At 36.6% G+C, this 19,412-nt stretch overlaps 1 protein-coding gene across 13 annotated transcripts in view; it reads right to left on the minus strand.

Annotated features, from left to right (window-relative positions):
* The window catches only part of mmd (disintegrin and metalloproteinase domain-containing protein mind-meld), a 750,004-nt gene extending 730,847 nt beyond the window's left edge, over positions 1-19,157 (minus strand). For all 13 annotated transcript variants that reach the window (XM_081739572.1, XM_081739577.1, XM_081739571.1 and 10 more), the window contains exon 1: positions 19,110-19,157. The gene's annotated coding sequence lies outside the window, so the exon portion shown is untranslated. The remainder of the gene's footprint in view (positions 1-19,109) is intronic.
* Positions 19,158-19,412: the final 255 nt, after the last annotated feature.

The following is a 19,412-nucleotide window of genomic DNA, read 5'->3' on the forward strand; positions in this document are numbered from 1 at the left end:
AGCATACACAAAGCAATAAGAAAACAAAGAAAGGAAAGACATGACATTATTTCTTTAAGTTTTACGTCCCACGGTTATGCCGGTTAGGCTAAAAGAGACGGTAATGATGAGAGATATATGAAATGGTGGAATGAAGAAAGTGGGAGGAAACGGGAGAATCCCGAGAAAACCCACGAGCACGGTGTTTGTACACCACAAAGTCCACAAGGCACGAGCTGGGATCGAACCAGAGACCCCAAGCACCGGAGGTGAACGCTCCACCACTGAGCCACCATGCCCTCCAAATAAAGGAAAGAGTCGAGGAGCAAAATGAATGAAGGATATAACCCACAAACTGATTTGTTTTGATCTCCCAGCAACATTATTCTGCGAGAGTAGAAAAATAAGCTTTTACAAAATTTAAACCAAAAATTCTCATTAGCGTGTATATAGTTTGTGGCAAGAAGTTAATTAAAACGAAATTGAATGATAATATTCAAAAATATTTTGGATTTTCGATAATAAATCGTAGTTTTGGGGCTATTTTCTTAGCACCCATTCAACGATATCTTTCAAATCTTAGGGGACATGACAGCCTATCCTCCAAACCGTTGAACAGGGACTGAGAAATAACGGTAAAACATTTTCGAATTATTGATGCGTTATTATATGATATTTTTACAACCAACATATTAAAACTCATTATAGATATTCTTTTTCAGTACTAATTAAATATGATAACATTATTTTGCTGTAACGAATTCACAGACTGTTCTTAAAGTAGTAATCCGTTGCTATTATTTTCGGAATTTAATCTATTAGTCTTGAGAAAAAGTATCAACGTAAAGAAAAATATTCAGGAAAAAAGTCAGAATCTGCATTATTATCATCTTCCAACTCTTCACATTCAGTAGGACTATCATCGTCGTTATACGTCAGAAATCTGCAGATATCTTTTTTTTCTTTTTCTTCTTCTTCTTCTTCTTCTTCTTCTTCTTTTTTTTTTTTTGCAATAATTTTGCTTTGCCTGTTCATTTTCATGACTTCCTTGTTCAGTTCCTCCTGATACAATAACTAAGGTGCTTTCTTGCTTGTAAAGGTGAAAAAACACTTTTATACGTCATTGAACCAAGATTGTAACACCAAAGCCGTAAATGAATCCAAATCAACTATCGAAAAAAAAAAAAATCCGTGGCGGCATTTACATACAAATAGGCCAAACAATTAAATACACTTTGTGGCGTATGAACGCCCCATTGCAAAAGGGCATATATGTCATTTAAGCCCTTATATTTTATACATATCTCTCAACGCCCTTATGAAAATTACCCCCCACAGCTGAACAGTTCACCCTACAGTCACAAAAATTTGCCACTAGCTGTAGACTATCGACATCTATCGAAAGAGTTGAAAATGTCAAAATCTGAAAAAAATTAAGTTAAGCCTTTTGTATTGAAAGCGATGATATATCAATTCCATTACATCTATATATATATATATATATAGTTCTAAAAATGGCGCCCATGAACAACAGAGCGCTATTCCTTAGATCAAAATAAAGGGAAAATGTTATATAATGTAATATCGTCCAGGATCCTTTTCAGTCACTACAGGGAATCAAAAGTTTGCACAGAACTATTAACATTGCTCTACAAATCCATGAAACAATTACATCAATTGTTAAGCTAATAAGTCGTGCTAGAGTCAACGTATATCCACTTTAACTTCCTTCTAGAAAGAATCGATGTAAGTATTTATTAGATTGATAGATCTCTGTGGTTCTTTCTCTGTGACGCAGATTCATATTGCAATTCGCATCTCCAGACGAGGACTCGAAATGCATATTATATATATTTTTATGTGTATGTGTCTGTGCGTACCAAAATAATAGTTTGAAATCCATGACAAGGATCATTTAATTTCATGTTTATACTTCAACTCTAATACTTTTTTTTTTTTTTTTTTTTTGCTTCCTTTATAAACTTTTTAACATGGTTCGTGTAGTCGATAAAACTGCAACCTAACTTCACAAGCAACCGCTACAGAATATATGCTTCATATCTTTCTCGTTGCATTGCGTTATTTGGAGTTACTTTAGAACAGGCCATGCGAAATAGATGATTGATTAGGGAACGAACCAAAGAGATAACATGATTGAGAGAATGCGTGCGTGAGTGAAATTTGCGTGTGTATGTGTGTATATATAGCATTTGCACAGAGGAGATAGTGACTAATAATGTATGTAGGAGAAACGTTCATTAAAACATTCCAGTTGATAGCATGTTGAAGTGGATTAAATTTAATTACAAGAAAAAAGAATCCGCCAGTTTGATTCCTAATTTTATACAGGGAAGTCTGTACCAAAGGATTTCGCTGCAGATGTATGAAGCTTTACTATATTGTGCATAATTGAGAGTAATAAACTGGGATATACAATTTCTGCCTACGTTATTTATTGATTGGTGGTTTTGTGTTAGTGGATAAACTGCTGCATCTTTTGTTTGTAGCAGGATACAAACTTAAATCCTTTTTATTCTCTCTTACATCAAAGGATTTCTCTTTTGTATGATAATATATACTTTCGACAAACATGATCCTTTACATTTTTTTTAACTACCGATTTCCCATTTTCTATATATACTGATCTTTCTATTTCTTATAAATACCCATTTCCCACTTTCCACACCTAATAACCTCTCTATTTTCTACAACAACCGGTCTTCTCATTTTCTACAACAACTACCAATTTTTACTTTTCTATAAACATCAATCATTATACTTCCTGCAACTGCCAGTTTCTTATTTTTTGTATCTACTTATCTTCCTAGTTCCTATAACTGTCAACTATACATTTTCTTTAACTGTCTTCTCATTTTCTGTAACTACCAATTTCCCTCATTCATAGAAGACAGTGGTAATAGGCAAAACAAAGCATAGTTGATGGTTTTGCAGATACACTATGCGTGGATTCACGACTAATTGAACCCACTTGTTTTTTTCCCTTCCACCTACTCTGTTTCTTCCCACTTCTTTGCTCAATCTGTTATCTCTGTCCTGGCTCTGATCGTGAAATCCTTCTCCTACGTCATGTATTAACCATGACTGCTTTACAGACAATTTACAGTACTTGTAAATCGTACTATTTAGATGCGGAAAAGACATAAACTTGATATCACTGTCCATATGTATTGCTTCCTCCTCCTTTTAAGAGAACTTTTTTTTAATGTCCCACTTGCCACAGAGAAAACCAAAGGGAACTTTTTCGAGATTTAGCAAAAAGTTACAAGTTGTGAAGCGTGACCGGGCCAATATATATCCTGAGAAACTCGTTTCCTAAGAAACTAGAAATGTTTCCTGAAGCGTTACAACACGAACTCTCTGGAAGAGGTAGTTCTTACCAAAAAAAAAAAAAAAAAAAAAAAAAAAAAAAAAAAAAAAAAAATGCGTATGGGGTTTAGCACGCAAGAAAGTGGTCAAACAAACTCTCTCTCTCCGAAGAAGTTATTGGTTGCCTTGCTACAGAACCTGATATGTGACACAGTTCAAGTTTCAAACGACTCAGAAGGGAGACTATTTCGAACTGAATTACAGTTCAAGTCTACCTTCTCGTTTCCAATAATGGCCAATAGGAAAATCCGAGGTTTTCGTATAGCTGCACGGTGTCAACCAGAAGTAAAGAGTTGTATTTTCCATTGCTGCCTGGGTTCAAGTTGTGTGTGAACCTGGACAGTATATTACTGCAAATGAACAGAATCATTTATTCACACTTCAAGAAAATAATAATACAGGATGCAAAAGAAATATTTCTCTGATATAAAACAGAAATTACTAGGGAACTAATTACAAATTATATTTTACCGTCAAGCAGAACAATGTTTTTATCATCATACTTTTCTAATCAATTTTGTTTGAAGATTTTCTTCACCTCAACCATAGGTTGGTGGACAACATGGAAATTTTAGAACTTTTCTCTCCCTTGACAGAGCTGTTTTATACTTTAATAAGGTCTCTTCTTCGTAACTGCATCTAGATATTCTATCTTTGGTCTTCCTCTCCCTAGTTTTCCTTCTGCTTTTCCCTCTATCAATACGATGATCCAACCGCAGTGCCGAATAAGATGGCCAAGCATGCTGTTTCTTCTTTTCCTATTATTTTCATGATCTGTCGTCTTTCATTAGCTTTCTTTAGTACGTCTTCATTCCTTTTCCTTTCGGTCCATGATATTTGCAGCATTCTGCGCCAACACCACATTTCAAAAGCTTCCAGCTTGGATATTTCAGCTTTCCTCAATGTCCACGTCTCTGATTCGTAAAGCGCCATGCTCCATACCTGAGTGTTAACAAATCGTTTTTGAACGTCCAACAAACACATTTCTTGATGTTAGCAGTCCTATTTTCCTATTGAATGCTTGTTTAAACTGCGTTATTCTTGAAGTTAAGTCTTTTTCACTTCTTCCGTCCGGGGATATTAAACTTCCTAAGTAGGGGAACGTGTTAACGTCTTTATTTTCTTTCCTAATAGCCATACGTTTGCCCTTTCCTGTCCTGCTCTTGTTCACTTTATCACTTTGGTTTCCTTCTTATTTGTCTTCATTTTGCCTTTTTTTTTTTCCAGTTGGTCGTTCAAGTTTGAAAGTGCTTCCTGCAAATCTTGTTCGGTCCTCGCTATCAGTGCTATATCATCAGTAAAACTTTTTGTGGCGAAGACCGGGCTATTTACTTATACGCCTTTCTCGTTTTTATCAAAGAAACTTTGAAGGTAGTATCGATGAAATGCCTGCCATCAAGGGCGCCGATCCTAGGGGGCCGGAAAGCCCGGCTCCCCCGAAGGTTACGTATGTGGGCCCCTAATTGTATTTATGAATATACAATATTTGGTATAATTTGAATGCAATTTGTGTTAAAATCCTCATATATATATATATATATATATATATATATATATATATATATATATATATATATATATCTTCTGCATCTGAATGCCCCCCTCCCCATATTTACAGAGAAATCGGCGCCCTTGCCTGCCATCACGAGGTATACCTTCCTGAAGCCTTATTCAATAGTTCTGGAGTACCTGCATGAATATTGCGTCTGATTTATGTTTTTTACGTTCTTATGGAAACCGAAACTACATAGAGCAGGGCTTGTAAAGTAATCAACGAACCACGAATCTGAGCATGAACCCAGAGCAGTTGGTAAAAGCACAAGCCATCTTGCAAGATCAAACTTTGTACGCTACGCCGTTCCTCACCGTACTACTTTGCTTCCAATTGAACTAATTTACAAGACCATGCACGGGCTCCGACATATTGCCTCTGATTTTACCGTAATCTCAGTATTTGTAGGTTTTTTTTGGTTCGTTAATGTTTAAAGATTTCAGGTTGTAGATATCCCCATAGTAAAAACCACACAGGAAAACCAACAAGTCGTTAAGGGAGTTTATGTAGTCAATACTGACTTCAGATACTTGTAAAACTACCAAACGTATTGCAAACATTGTCTTATATGGCCGCTATTGCAATATCCCAAGATTTAATATGGCTTGAATAACGATATAGTATATTAACCAGGACACTCCATTAGAAAGGTGTAAAAGCTTTTTCAGACCAGTCATTCTGAGTGAGGGTTTCGTGGGTTTTCCTCATTCACATAGGCAAATGCCGGGATGGTGCCTAATATATAGGCCACAGGCTGCTCAATTTCTTCCCCAATCCTTTCTTCCTTCCCTTTCCTCGGATATGTGATCACCGAGGGATGTCATCCCTCATCCGTAACGGGCCATAGATGATGCTCAAAGCCCAGAAATCTAATTCCTAATCCTATATTAACCAGGGGCTTTCAGTATACCCCGTCGTTCGACGTATCCCCTCCGTAAATTCTCCTGGCGTTCTCCAACGCCAAATAAAGATCGATATCACGTTTTGATTAACTGAAGCGTTCCAATTTCCAATTACGCCTTCTCCTTGTTTTTTCAATTATAAACATATTTTATATAATTTTTAGTCGCTCTCTGACTTAAATATTACAACTATGTTTCATTGCTTCTCTTCCCTGTGTAAATTACAGTGACGCACTTTGAGTTATGACTTTCTTCGCGGACACATCTGTTTGAATAAGATAATTTTTAGCGTGTGTTGTGCTGTACCAAACAATTTCTGCCACACAGGATAAGTAATTGGGAGTAGGGATCTACATATTACATGTTCACAAGACATGTCTCACAGATCCCATGCCTGTTGTGGGACATTCAGTCTCACAGTAGAAACTTTAAAAATAATGAAAATATCCATAGAATTTCCCTTAAATTTCTGTCATCTAAAGCTTCCAGAATTAATAACAGTAACCAATCCATGACGTTAGAGAGATGTCTGGTGACTGAACAACGAAACCGTAGTCATTCGTGCTGTATAAAGAATTAGAATGATTCTTTATTTGGTTACATTGAAGTTTTTTCGACTCTTCATTACATGAATATTGAAAAAAGTAGGTATTGTTATACTTGATGATTTATTTTGAAAAAAAAAAACTTTGAATTTACAAGCGCAATACACAATCATTCTTAAAAATACATTTTATGTCTTTCAATAGGAAGAGTCCATTACAGAACAATATCTGAATGTCCAAAAAGTGTTCTGTGATTTTCCTGTAATGATTTCATAAATGTCCTATAGGAAATAGGAAGTCTTCCGTAGGAAATCTCATTTTCGGGACGTAAAAAAATGTTTGAATTTCCCCGAATGTCCCGAGATGTCCATTAACAAAAATGAGATATTCATAGATCACAGGTGGGCATTTTTTCTTATCCCTCACTTCACCTTGCAATCAAAATGTATTCTCACCTTAAAAATATGTTTCCGGTCTTGTCTTTACTTGTCTTCAAAATATATTCTCGTTCTTACCCTTACGCTCCCTAATTCTTACAATATATTTTTGTCCACAAAATGTTCTCATCCTCGCCTTACTCGCCCTCCCCGTCAAAACATGTTCTCGTCCTCAAAATGTATTTTCCCTGTCAAAGTGTTCTCATCCTCGCCTCACTCGCCCTCCCCTTCAAAATATGTTCTCGTTCTCAAAATGTATTTTTCCTGTCAAAATGTTCTCATCCTCGCCTCACTCGCCCTTCCCTTCAAAATATGTTCTCGTCCTCAAAATGTATTTTCCCTGTCAAAATGTTCTCGTCCTCACCTCACTCGCCCACCCCTTCAAAATATCTTCTCGTCCTCAAAATATATTTTCCCTGTGAAAATGTCCTCATCCTCGCCTCTCTCGCCTTCATCCTCAAAATATGTTATTGTTATGTATTCACGTCATCAGAATGTTCTTCTCTTGCCCACACTCTCAAAAGATATTTTCGTCCTCACCCTCAAAATATATTCTTCTCCTCGTACTCACTCGCCCTCATCCTCCCTCATTTTAGTAAATAAAGGAGAGTGAGGTCTTGGTCCCAGCACAATGCTTCTCTCCTGCTGACATAAAACAATTCGGGACTATACGGTATATGATTCATCCAGTTAAACACTTAACGTAGTCAATTCGTCATTCCAAAATTTATTGCTTCTACTTGTTAGAGAAAAGCAGAAAACAAGTTCCACGTAGAAATATGGTGTATCAGTAGCAACAGTAGTTCTTTATCTACCGTAATTTTTCTCCACAAAGCACGAACAATCAATATAATGATAGAGGTTTGTATTTCTTCTTCTTCTCCTTCGCTCTCATCTATATATACTTTCAGATCTTGTTGCTAAAAGAAAGAAAGAAAGAAAAAAGATGGAACCTTAGCTTTGAACCAAACAATCTCTATTTTTATCTTGTTCCCCTTCTCTCTCTCTCTTGGTACTTCTACCAAGGACTAGAAAGCTGATTAGAAACTCAACTGAGAAAATCCAGACTCGAAGGATTTACAATATTTCCAATATCTTCTTCCAAATGGACATCTCAGTTGATGAGAGGATTTTCCCCCCCAAGAAGATTACTTCAACTGGTGTCTGACAGGAATGAGCTGGTTTCAAGCTAAAGCAAGAAGATAAAGATGAAGAAAAAACAGATAGACATAGTAATAGTAGTAGCAACACCAGGAAATTCTCCTTCTTTTTTTCTTTCTTCTGTGTTTCCTTCTTTTCTTCATCCATCCTCATTTATCTGCCTGTTTCTCCTCGAGATGATGAACCTTTCTCGTCATCCAAAGCCTCTGGAATTAACAACAGCAACCAATCTACAACACGAGAGAGGTTTCTGATTACTCAATTACAAAATAGTAGTCAGCCATGATGTTTAAAAGAATTAGAACGATTTCTTATTTGAATACGTACATTAGAGGTCTTCGAAGCTTCGTTATTTGAGTATTAGCGTCAATTATTCGCTTAGATGGGTTAAAATAAGAAAAAAAAGTAATATGTTTTGTTAGTCAGTCATTGTGGATTCGAAATTAATATAAATCATTTTCGATCATTATATATATGTATATCCCTCCACCTCCCCAAGTTGCGGGGCTGAATTTGGATTTAAACGGTATCGGAAGTGTCACTGTTCATCTCAGCGACCCAGATCCGAACCTCATTTATGTTGAAAATTTGATCGAGATCAAAGGGTGGTTCAAGAGTTATTAATTCACAAACACAGTAACTTTCATTTTTATGTATATACGTAAATTGGAACAAAGAAATAGTAATCGTACAGATTAAGAATACAGAGTCAAACTGATCTAGAACTCTATATTTTTATGTGAAAATATTATTCTAATTTCTAATACACTTCCTTAGTGTTGGTGCATGCTCACTTGGCGACAGCAAATGTTGAATAGTATTGTCCATGAGATCAGTCGAAACGAAAAATAAAAAAAGTTTTATTGTCTCGTCTCATAAAGTTTTGTCCCAATTTACGTCTCGTCTCGATTCTCAAAGAATTCTTTCTTGTATCGATTCTTGGAAAGCTTTTCTCGTCTCTAAAATGTCCTCGTCTTGTCTCGTTCTGTAAATTTATTTACAAAATTTATGTCTTAATTTTCTTCTTAGTTTAATCTAGAAGTTATCAGAATCCTTTTGCATCACGAGAGATTCACGAAAAATGAAATACAATAATGCAATATTCCCTTATATTAGTAAACAACACATACACCAGCAAGCAACCGACGGATATCTTCTCCGAAGGAACACGAAGAGGCCACGAAGAGATACGAAGAGGCCTCCTCCAACCTCTCCAGAGACTCTGCCTTCAAAACGGCTGTAAAAACGGATTTCTCGAAGCAAAAGACATCAGTTATCAACTGGTCACAACCTACATATTTCTCCAAGCTGCACTGGGCTGGGGATACTCCTCTATCCTATCTCTAAGCTGCATGGGCCAGACGTTTCTTACCCGTCTCCACGCTGCATCGGGTAGGAGATATTACCCTACATCTGAGCTGCATCGGGTAAGAGGTTCCTTTAGACCCTGCTGCAATGAACAGCCTCGTTCCTAACCAATAAACCCTAAACTTCCGAGCTACTAAGAGCAGGAGGTCCAACTTATAGAGTCAAAAACTATTAGAGAAATTACTTATCTATAACCTAGTGCATAAACTGTATAGAAACATTTATACAAAAAAAAAAAGTGAAATCCAAACACGTGTACCATTACTTTACTGAATATTACAATAACAACATTTAAACCATACTGATATATTAAGTAACGACTTGAGTATCTTTAACCTTTCGTAAATATTCTTCATTGTGGTCGTACAATCACATTATCAATTCATAGTATTTTACTACGAATGGAGTAACACTAAAAGAATTTTTGAGATATAAGATTTGGGTAGTGTTCACTTGAGGAATTTCTCTTCTCACAGGTAACACTAACGTTGAAAGGTTCAAATACGAAAACTCTTTCAATAATTGTATTCTAATGCTTTCGATACTCTTATCCACTTGGTGTGCCTGTCAACCAACTTCCTACAGTTTTATAAAATGCCTGTAAGCTTATAAGACATAAACACTATATTCATACATAAACACTATATTAATTTGGAAAGTTTACATTTTTCATATACAGGGGCACTGAGATCAGATTCATTGGCGGAATCACTGGTGAGTGATTGCACATTCCTGTCACGGGTGGGGTTCGAGTCGGCTACCAATTGCACGACAAACTGATTACCGTGGTCTATAGAAGCACTAGAATCCCTTGTAAATCCTTTACTGACTGTTGGTCACCTACCTGAGCTAGTTGTCCTTCCTGGAGAATTTCTTGGGCTTTGCATTCAGGAGTAGACTGGGGTAGTGCAGTAGATTCCAGAGGGGCAATAACAGTAAGTCCGGGTCAGTAGTACGAACTTCTTCCATTGGTAGGTCGGGGCGAATGACGGGATCGTGGGATGTTTCAAATGCTGGAACGTCATAACTTGAAGAAATACCAAATTGAGCAGAAGTGAGCAGAGGAAATTCCGTGTAGTTATCAGTATGCAGAGACACCTTTTCATGTGGGAGATTATAAGGAGTACGAAGCGGTGGCGGTTGAGAACTTTAAACTGGCGGGTCAACTTTGAATGGTGGACCTTTTCTTTCGAGAGCATTCTTGAACAAAATGGTCCTGCGAATTGCACAACACGCAAGTTTTGATTTGACCTGAATAACTCCAAAAGAGGCGCAAACCACAGACTGTAATAAATGAAGGAATAGTTTGTTTAACATACATTTTAATTAATTTACGTCCAGTACGGGTGACATATACATGTTCCGCAAAATACTGTTCGTCTAGGAGTAACTGTATTTCAGCATACTGAGAAAACACTCGTGTTAACTGTTGATTACTAAGTTCCATGGGGCACAAAGACACCTTAACGGCGGTAAGACTGTTGTCAGCGAGATCAATAGGAAGTAAATGTTCCTTGTCACTATCGGTAAATTTGACTTCACCATGAGTAGAAGAGAGAATTCGTTCACACAGCACCTTGTTGACTAACTTAATATACAGATGTTTCTTGATATAATCCATTTCAATGCTATGTATTTCATCTATTATTAATTTGAACGTGTTCCGTATCCATTCATGGACAAAAATTGAAGTAGACTTTTGACTTACTTGACCAAAAGTTATACGTAAGATATTTTCCCCCAAACAACTCATGTTGAATTTTCGTCGTAGAACGACCACAAAAATCATTTGAAGAAACAAATATATGAAGACCTAGAAGACACTAATAAATGCAATATCCCACTAAGATAATCGCACAGTACACAAACTTATATCGACTCTTTGTGTGTTACAACACTAACAGTCAGCGAGCGAGAGACGATGTGAATAGCACGAAGTCTAACGAACGTATATTTTGGTCACGCAGGTGATGAAGAGAACGTCGCTTGTAGAGGGATAAATTGTTGAGGTCTTTGAATTTAGCTAATCAGAGTGCTCCTTTAACAGCGTATATTCGACGACAACCATTGCGGATCACATTAAATCTGCTCGCCATGTAATTTTATAACAAATTGACGAGCGTCTATTTATTTTATTTCATGGTTCTTCCATATTCACTTTCAAATGATCGGCGACAGTTGCCATCTAATAAAGTTGATCCGTTTGTTGCTTCTAGTACACAATCGCTTAGAAAAAGAAGCAACAAATGCATCAAATACCTAAATGGTGCATACCAGCACATCTTGTGCTTTTAGGGTATCTGAAACAGTATGTACCTAAAGGACGTGCCTAGAACATGACAGATATATGTCCCAAGTGACGACATAAAAACAAATGACTGTTAGAGTGCGAAACTAAGCCAGGTATATAAATGCTATATTTGTAGTACATAGTTGCAAATATCAATTAGGTGTAACAAGTACCTAAAACTGTAGGTAGCTGAAGTACATACTTAGCACATGAATATCATATATGCCAAGTGTTGGGTACCTAAAAAGTAGCTGGGACACCTAAATGGCACATGCTTAGCATATTTTGTGCTATTAGAGTAATAATAATAATAATAATAATAATAATAATAATAATAATAATAATAATAATAATAATAAACAAGGAACTTTGTGCGCTTCTTCGAACGAAATTAGATTTCTCCTCATTGTCATTGTATTGTCATTTCCACTATACAATGTTGTAGCCACACACATTTTTGTTTTTGATCGTGAATAATTTGTTACGAGGCGAGTATAACAGATTTAATGTGATTTAAGACTGGAAGCTGAACTGGTAGTAAAAACACATTTCAGGATATCTGGATATACGTAATTGTTTTAAGGATTTGTGCAAACCCAACAGAAATAGGTGCTGGCAGCAAAAACTGTACCAGGAAGTATAAATAACGAGAAAAACAAGATATGGTGGCAATTTTCTGCTTTATACGTATGTATAACGCGTGCTGCATATGTTTAAAGTGTGCAGTTTACAAAATTTATTTCTTTTCGTGTTATATTGCAAATTTATCAGTTTGAACAGTTGGTAACCAGAGACATAAGGAAAAATACATATAAAACAGAATACTAAAATGCACTCAGGCAATACAGGGTGATTATAATTAAAGTCCCACTTTTACAATGTTGTAGAAAAAGAACCACTGGTTAGAATGACTTTAAATTTAAACTGAATATACTCGAAGAAGAGGGAATGGTATGACATAAGAAAAAAATTTCAAAGTGTATTAATAGGTGGCGCTGAAGGCGGCATAATGAAAGTAGCCCCTACATTCGGCTACAAGTGACATTTTGAATCGAAATACAACAATTTGGTATGAGTTGCACGTTAAACCAACTGTACTGTTCAACGTGCATGATTGTTTCGGTTTTGTGACGGAAAAATAATTGAACAGTCGTAACACTGTTAGTGGAAAGTAGGGATGCGCACGTGACAAGATTCGTGGCTGTCTCGTCTCGAAAATATGCTGTAAAAGTGATGTCTCGACTCGAAAAATATATATTTCTCTATTGGAAGAGCCGTGTCTCGACTCGAAATTTGTCAGGGAAATCCTGTCTCGACTCGTCTCATGCGCATCCCTAGTGGAAAGCCCATCCAATGTGGTAAGGTAGTATCACATTGGATGGGGAAAATCGGTATTGTTTTTTTTAATATATACCATACCGTTTCCCCCCTTCTTCAAGTATGTTCAGTTCAAGTTTGAAGTCATTCTGCCCAGTGGTTCTTTTTTTTTTTTTTTTACAGCATTTTGAAAGTGAGACTTTAATTATAATCACCCTGTATTTTGATATCTCATATAATATATCCAGAATTAGTAAAATTCAGTGCTTATTGCGAAAACCAAAATCAATAAAATGCCGTGCAAAACATTCCAACATCCTTCCTGTGCACTAAGAAATCATTCTCTATGCACGTTCATTTTTCCCTTATCTTACCCACATCTGACATTTGCGTTCTCAGTAACACAATGTCCAGACATGTTTCCTTTGCCACTAACGGTATTTAACCACAGATATGTGTTTCTACAATGTTCATACATTCAGAGATACTATGTGTTCGTGGGCGTCAATTTGTGTTTTCAAGCAGTCCATCCAGTTCTGGATAAGTAGGGTTGTTGTTCCACACAGAATTAATGCTAGTGTATGTTCTATCAGATAACAAACCAATTAGAAGCTAGGCGATGTAATTGATAGTGTTGAGTATAGGAATCACGTTCTGACCATGACGCTTTATAAATGTTTCCAACTATACAATAAATGTGATCCTCTTGTAGATTTTATAGCACTAATTGCTGATTTATTTCTTTATATAAAAGACTCAAACTAAACGAAACAAGGGAATACTAGTTTGTAATATGAACTTAGATCTATATTTTAGTTGTTCAGAGAATAAGGCAGACCAAGGGGAAAAGCGTTCCAATATAGTGTAAATAATAGAATAGTATTTGCATTGATGAGACTCATTCGTTCCAGAAAGTTAATCGTATCTTGAAAATCTCCTATCTTAAATTGAGGGGGTTAGCGCCACAGTGGTCTAACTCACATTTTTAAAAATGGAGAAAAATCAAGTGAAACTTAAACACATGTGGTTTTTTGTACAGCAAACACAAGTTGTTGAATGTGTCATACATTGTACATACATATATTGTACAAAAAACCACATGTGTTTAAGTTTTACTTGATTTTTCTCCCATTTTTAAAACTGTGGGTTAGACCACTGTTGCGCTAACCCCCTCAATTCAATTTCCCCATTTAAACTAACAGAAATCCCATTATTTCGTTCCGGAAAGTTATTCGTATCTTGAAAATCTCCTATCTTAAATTCAGTTTCGACATTTAAACTAATAAAGATCCCATTACTTCGTTCCAGAAAGTTACTCATAATTTGACAATCTCAAATCCCGAATTGAGTTTTCACCTATAAACTAAAGGAAACCCCATTAAAAACGTTCTTTAAAATTTGGTATCCCGAATTGAATTTTTCCATTCAAACTAACAGAAATGACATTAATTTGTTCCAGGTTACTCGTGATTTGATAATCTCAAATCCAGAATTGAATTTTCACCTATAAACTAAAGGAAACCCCATTAAAAACGTTCTAAAAAGTTACTTGTGCCTTAAAAATATGGTATCCCGAATTGAATTTTTCCATTCAAACTAACAGAAATGCCATTAATTTGTTCCAGGTTACTCATGATTTGATAATCTCAAATCTAGAATTGAATTTTCACCTATAAACTAAAGGAAACCCCATTAAAAACGTACTTTAAAAAGTTACTTGTACCTTAAAAATATGGTATCCCGAATTGAATTTTTCCATTCAAACTAACAGAAATGACATTAATTTGTTCCAGGTTACTCGTGATTTGATAATCTCAAATCCAGAATTGAATTTTCACCTATAAACTAAAGGAAACCCCATTAAAAACGTTCTAAAAAGTTACTTGTACCTTAAAAATATGGTATCCCGAATTGAATTTTTCCATTCAAACTAACAGAAATGCCATTAATTTGTTCCAGGTTACTCATGATTTGATAATCTCAAATCTAGAATTGAATTTTCACCTATAAACTAAAGGAAACCCCATTAAAAACGTACTTTAAAAAGTTACTTGTATCAAAAATATGATATCCCGAATTGAATTTTTCCATTCAAAATAACAGAAATGCCATTAATTTGTTCCAGGTTACTCGTGATTTGATAATCTCAAATCCAGAATTGAATTTTCACCTATAAACTAAAGGAAACCCCATTAAAAACGTTCTAAAAAGTTACTTGTACCTTAAAAATATGGTATCCCGAATTGAATTTTTCCATTCAATCTAACAGAAATGCCATTAATTTGTTCCAGGTTACTCATGATTTGATAATTTCAAATCTAGAATTGAGTTTTCACCTATAAACTAAAGGAAACCCCATTAAAAACGTTCTTAAAAAGTTACCTATACCTTAAAAATATGGTATTCCGAATTGAATTTTTCCATACAAACTAATGAAGGTCTCATTAATTCCTTCGAGAAAGTTACTCGTAAATTTGAAAATTTCGTATTCTGAATTGAATTTCTCTGTATAAATTAATAAAGATCCCATTGTTTTGTTCCGGAAAGTTACTCGTATCTTGAAAATATTGTATTCCGAATTGAATTTTCCTGTATACAGTAATGAAGATCTCATTAATTCGTTTCAGAAAATTACTGCACCGTTACGCACCATATCTATAAGAATTAAGATAATAATATGATGCACTAAAGTGCAAGATCTATATTTAAACCATATTGTAAGATTCTGTCTTTCAGGATAGAGCTAAAAGATGATACACGGGAATTTGGGCTTTCCCATCACCTTTTATTATAAAAGTTTCTTCATGTACAGATAAAATACAAGTTCCTCTAGATATCTTGGTGGCTTACTGATGAATTTATGGGAGCCGAATGACCAAGCGACTTAGGACGATAGGAACCAATGCTCTTGTGGCCCATGTGTAGCTAGGTGCCTCTCAATGATCAGGGTGATAAAACCCAGAGACAGGCGTCCTAGCAAGAAGGAACTCTCAATGATCAGGCGTCTTAGAGAGAGGGATAAAGAGCTCTCAGAGACCAGGCGTCCAGAGAGTGGTAAGGATAAAGAACCTCTCAGAGACCAGGCGTCCTAGAGAGTGGTGAGAATAAAAGAGCTCTCAGAGACAGGTGTCCTAGAGTGTGGTAAGGATAAAGGAACTCTCAGAGACCAGGCGTCCTAGAGAGTGGTGAGGATAAAGGAACTCTCAGAGACCAGGCGTCCTAGAGAGTGGTGAGGATAAAGGAACTCTCAGAGACCAGGCGTCCTAGAGAGTGGTGAGAATAAAAGAGCTCTCAGAGACAGGTGTCCTAGAGTGTGGTAAGGATAAAGGAACTCTCAGAGACCAGGCGTCCTAGAGAGTGGTGAGGATAAAGGAACTCTCAGAGACCAGGCGTCCTAGAGAGTGGTGAGGATAAAGGAACTCTCAGAGACCAGGGGTCCTAGAGAGTGGTGAGGATAAAAGAGCTTTTAGAGACAGACGTCCTAGAGTGTGGTAGGGATAAAGGAACTCTCAGAGACCAGGCGTCCTAGAGAGTGGTGAGGATAAAAGAACTTTCAGAGACAGACGTCCTAGAGTGTGGTAGGAATAAAGGAACTCTCAGAGACCAGGCGTCCTAGAGAGTGGTAAGGATAAAGGACCTCTCAGAGACCAGGTGTCCTATAGAGTGGTGAGGATAAAAGAACTTTCAGAGACAGACGTCCTAGAGTGTGGTAGGGATAAAGGAGCTCTCAGAGACCAGGCGTCCTAGAGAGTGGCAAGGATAAAAGAGCTCTCAGAGACTAGGCGTCCTAGAGTGTGGTGGATAATTAATCAGTAGAGATCGATGCTTTCTGTGGTGTGCGGGCTCCTTTTATCCAGAAATATTGCTGACTGCTTAAATTTACCTTATTAGCCGATCATTGGCAATGGTTGATGATGTCTTCTTTGTGGTTGTCGTCTGAAGTGTATTCATAGCCAGGACGTGATGTTGGTACCACACGTGGAACACCTGTGTATCTTTAAACCTTAACAAATGCGCTTATATTGTACTTAAAATCATTTTACCAATTTATAGTTTTTATACTATGAATCATGCAACAAATACTGTTGCACATGAGACTCGTGAAAGTTTTCGATTTGTCTCGAAAATGACACCAGACTTGTCAAGTTCCTCGACTCTGGTCTCCTTTTTGTCTCGTGGGAAACACTGCTTTTGGCGGTTAGCACGTTACCAAAACACTAAGACAGAAGGGCCGAGATAGTTTTTGGAGGGAGTTAACTTGAGTTTCTCATCATAGTTTTAACTGCAAATTTTTTAACATATCGGGATGTAATAGCTTAGTGATAAAGCGGTCACCTCTGGTACGTGATGTCCTGGTATAATCCCAGCTCCAATTAGAGGTCTACACGGGCTCGGGCTTCGTCCGTAAATTTTCAAATATAAACCATATTTCTCTGACCTTTTCGGGCCTAACTTTGTAAATATACTGTACAACGATATATATTGCGCCGTTCTTTCTGGAGAACTTTGAAAGCACAACTATAAAATTAACCCTCTAATTGCTGTAAATAAAAATACAATTTTGCGTTAATTATTAAATTTCTGTAGTTCGGGCTTATCTCGGGCTCATTTAATTATCACACGAGCTCGGGCCGGGCTCGGGCCTAAATGCTAAAATATATATCTCGGACTCGGGTCGGGTTTCACCACGGGCCGGGCCAGGCTCGGACTGAACATTTCGGCCTGTGCAGAGCTCTAGCTCGTGTCAAATGTAATTTATGGTGGACAAAGAGCGTTTGCGTGGGTTTTCTATGAGTTCTCCCGTTTCCTCCCACTGTTCTTCCACCATTTCATTCTTTAACATAATCACCCGTCTCTCTTAGCCTCGGTGCATATATGTGAAACGTTAGTCTGAAAATTTAAATTTATTTTCAAACATATATTTACTAAACAAACGACTAGAAGTCTGAGGAGGGCTTAAGGTGGTTCGAAGCTGCTAATAAGACGATCTCTTGTTTTTTTTTTTTTTTTTTTTTTTTTTAGCCCGAACATTTTTTTTAGTTCACTTTTCAAGAGTAAACTAAGCGCCCGTGCGGACTTTGTTTCACAATGAATTTGTCCGAGTTGTCTAACGATTAGAGAAAAAAGGATAATTGAAATAAATAATTAGTTCTATATCTATTCCTGGAATATTTTTGTTTATCGACCACAAAGGAAATGTGTCATAGTCCAACGCAGCTCGGAAGGTGCTCCTCTGCTAATACAGCGTAGCTATAACTTACTGAAAGAAATGAAATGAAATCTTTGTTTTATATCCCATGGTTATACCGGTTGGACTAGAGGAGAAGGTGATGGTGGTAATTGAATGCAATAGTGAAATGAAGAAAGTGGGAGGAAATGGGAGAACCCTGAGAAAACCTACGAACACGGTGTTTGTCCACCACAAAGCTCAGTTGGCGCGAGCTGCAATTGAATCAGGAACCCCACGCATCAGACAAAACGTACTACCACTGAGCCACCATGACACTATAATTTACTGAGCAATAACATCTGTGGATGCGTAAAACAGAAACTGACGTATGTTGTTTAAAATATATTTAAAGTATTGTAAAACAGCCAAGCAAATGGCTTCTAAAAAAGTAAACCGGTATTTATACTTGTTCCCATTTGACAAATACATGTTTTTATCAAATGTCCTCGTGTTGCTTTCACTTTATGAGATTCGATAACTTAGTTACAAGAGACGCTCCCCTGTTCACTCCTGGTTACGACCGTTGGTCACCCGTTGGTCATACCTAGTTACGACCCTCTTTCTCGAATGTTTTTTACCTCACTGCGGCCTATTATATACAGTTTAGATCAATTGTGGATAGTGGTATGAGGCCATAGCAAATCGTTCCAGCTAGTAATTAATTAAAGGCGAACAATACTCTTCCGCGAATCAGACCTTTATCCACTCCATTTGCCTGGTTATAAAGCCTGAGGTCATCCCAGAGGAAATGCTTTGAGGTTGCTTATCATCTAAAAGATTTATTCGAACTATTCAGCATACGCAGTATTAAAAAAGCAGTGCTAATGTATTGATCTACCTACCTCAATTAGTAGAAAGCGTTCATAGTGCAATGTATACTTGCATTTCCAACACCAGTCAAGAAATAATAGAAAACAAACGAAAAACAGTTTTGTACTTACCCACGGGACTTTCCTCATTCCAGAAGGTTTCATCCAGAGTGTAATCTGCCTCTGCAAATAAGGGTTAGTAGAGAGTTAGTTACCAGGAAGGAAATTAAAAATTACAAATAATAAGTTCTTATTCACAAACATTATCCAAACCAGGAAACAACGAATAAAAAACAACTACTTATCTTTCATTCAAGTAATAGGTAAAAGAAAATATGTACTGTGGTCAAAAATATAGTACACTAATTATTTTGTCATGCAGGTAAATACAAAGTTTTCATACAAATTCTAATACCAGGTTACTATTTAACAATT

The sequence above is a fragment of the Thermobia domestica genome, chromosome 15, assembly GCF_964235325.1.
Source record: "Thermobia domestica chromosome 15, izTheDome1.hap1.1, whole genome shotgun sequence".
In the NCBI taxonomy this organism is placed as follows: domain Eukaryota; kingdom Metazoa; phylum Arthropoda; class Insecta; order Zygentoma; family Lepismatidae; genus Thermobia; species Thermobia domestica.